We start from the raw sequence: 2,920 nt of genomic DNA, 5'->3' as shown, positions 1-2,920 counted from the left end.
CCGTTATATCAGATCATCGCATGAATTCAAACCACAATTTTAAATGGAATGAAGTCGAAATTTTGGACAAAGAGGCTTCTTATAATAAAAGACTAATATCTGAAATGATACATATAAAAATGCAAAGACAAGGCATTAATAGACAAAATGATACGGAAGCTTTACCAGAATCATACCTACAGATAATAGAATCATTTTCCCAGTCATGATCACGTCCCCCTCTTAACTATTCTCCTTCTCTCTCACATATCTCTTTCTTCCAATACATTTTTCTCCCCTCCATGTTTTAAAATATGGTCCGTTTAACAATATCTTATATATTTCTTTGAATGTCATAACGACTGAAGGCATTGACGTATTAACAACAAATTTAATTCCGGTCGTTTTTGCTTATAATTGTTTCGAAAAAATTTTATTGTAATTTGTGAAAGGGACCATCAATATGAAGGTATTTTATTTATTGTACTAAATGAAATGTTTTTATATAATATCTCTGTGATTGGTGTATATTTTAATTGTAATTAATTTTATAAAGCAATATCTATATGAGATATTATATCTACTACAATTTGCAACTATATTACAGAAACAATATGTATGGTTACAACAAATGAACTTTCGATATCTGAATTTCTCAAGATCTGACGAACATTCATTTTTATGGAATACTACAGTGTGATCCGGATATATTACATGCGATCAAATTCTTTGTTTTCTTCGAATCAACGAATTATTTTTGTATTAAAACATTGAGAATGACCCGATCGAGGTTGAAACGTATGATATCATATATATATTTTTACATTTCCTTTATTATTCTGTTTTTACTTGTTGCGACTAATTATATGCTTAACTTTCGTTAATATATTTATATTTTTACCATTACCAACGTTATATTTTAATTTTTGGCTCGTAGCCCTCTAATGTGACAGTAATTTATAATTTATTGAGCCTTATCACTCTTATTATTAAATAATATTTAAACATTTAAATTTATAAAAAGTATATTTTATAATAAATTTACTTATTGTATTTTAATACTTTTGGATATTTTTCGGATCCCATGAGAACCATGCGCTGAAGGAAATGTGCCAGGCCTGGAACTTCCGGTGGATCACTAAAACTGCCTATTCCCACACATAAGCCTCAAAATGCCTGAGTTAAAAAAAATATATCTATTCTTATCTTGCGTTGCATACAGAATGTTAAATTGATACATTAAGGACAAACAGTAGTGAGATGACCCGTGAACAATTTACACATTTCGAAACGAATCCATGAACACTCATTTACAGATAATAGAGGAGTTCACGTTTTTCAAACAAAGACTCTTGATAATAGATGCATTTTGAATTATGCACCCATTATTAGGCGCATGCTGCATCACTTGTCTTTGTTGTTCACAAAATAATGAAGAAGGATAAAATGATACATCATGCGCTTCATGCATAACAAAGAACACATCCGATATCAAACATTACTGGATGAATACACTATTAGCGTCATTACGACACTTTATTCTTTCACGCCTGATGAGCGATAAAGATGGATCGACACAATTGCGCTTTTGAACGCAGTTTTGAAGAGATAGACTTTTTTTATGATTTTATAAGTCCATCTCCGATATTATTATCTTAATGAATTTTTTAATAACAGATTATATAAAAAATAATACGCTAAAAGTATTCAAAAGTGTTAACTGAATTGTCTTATTTATACCTTCCATACGTTTCTTTTAACTCGTTTAGCTGAAGAACTACCTTCTTCATAATCTTTATAATTCATATCATCATAATTCGCTCCTTCCAGATCAGATATTAACAAAGCTGTTAAACCATTTTGTAGTCTAATGACTCTAAATTTGAAAAGCAAAATAAATAACAATAAAATGAGAAATTACTAAAGATCATATAAAAACACTTAATTTTTTCTTTGTAGAAAGTTTTCTTTGTAGAAACATTTCTCTTAAAAAATTATTATCGCAGTTAATAATATATCTCAAGAATATTTCCATTGAAATCGCCTTTTTTGCTGAGTCTTCACCCCAGTCTTACCTATATTCGGCCTTATCATACTCCGATTTGACAGGCGAGTCCAGATATTCAACATCATGTTTATTGCCTTCGGTCGTATGCTCCGCCTCTGACATTATATCGATGTACAAGAAACCAGAAATTATAGACACAATACGATAGACCGGAGAATTCAAAATAAGATTTTTATACGTTCCAACTTTCTTTCCAATGGGTACAGTTTTAATCAGTACTCTAGCCGACACTTCTTCATGTTCTGTATGTTATCTGCCCTCGAACGAACATTAATATGAAAGTCAATACCAGTGTTTTGTGTATATACATTGTAGCAGAGTGGAAATAGAAATAATAAGCAGAGTCATAGGTACCCAGTGTACAAAAAATCAGAATTTTGGATTCAGCACTGAGCACACGATCCATTTCTATCTATTTCAATTCCCGAAACTTTGATTTTTACTACATGCTTTGACATGTTAATCAGAGATTAATTAAAAATTACTTAAAATTAAATTTCGAACTGTACAATTCATCTACTCTAATATAATATCTCTTCCATGTTAAATAACAGAAAATTTGATTTAGTCCAGGAATATCCGATTTTTTGGAGGCAAAATTGCCATAAAAGATATGTTTGCGGGAATTTGTTCGAAATGATGTATTGTAAAACTATTAATATTATATTTACAATTAATATTATTAATAATTATTTATAATTAATTAATATATATATAATTAATATTATTTATAATTACTTAGTATTATTTATTAAAAGTCCTGACTGCCAATGAACTTGGAAAACTATCCAATTAAAAAAACTGATAAAAAATACGGTTTTTTAAAAATATCTCAAAATCTTAATTTTATCAGAATAAAAATTATTATCAAAA

General features: G+C 29.0%; 1 pseudogene; it reads right to left on the bottom strand.

The window, feature by feature from the left end:
• LOC108769839 (nardilysin-like) overlaps positions 1-2,442 on the bottom strand; it is a 9,356-nt pseudogene extending 6,914 nt beyond the window's left edge.
• Between the last annotated feature and the right edge of the window lie 478 nt (positions 2,443-2,920).

Source organism: Trachymyrmex cornetzi, unplaced genomic scaffold (assembly GCF_001594075.2).
Source record: "Trachymyrmex cornetzi isolate Tcor2-1 unplaced genomic scaffold, Tcor1.1 scaffold123, whole genome shotgun sequence".
Taxonomy (NCBI): domain Eukaryota; kingdom Metazoa; phylum Arthropoda; class Insecta; order Hymenoptera; family Formicidae; genus Trachymyrmex; species Trachymyrmex cornetzi.
This window is presented reverse-complemented; position numbering and strand designations above follow the sequence as displayed.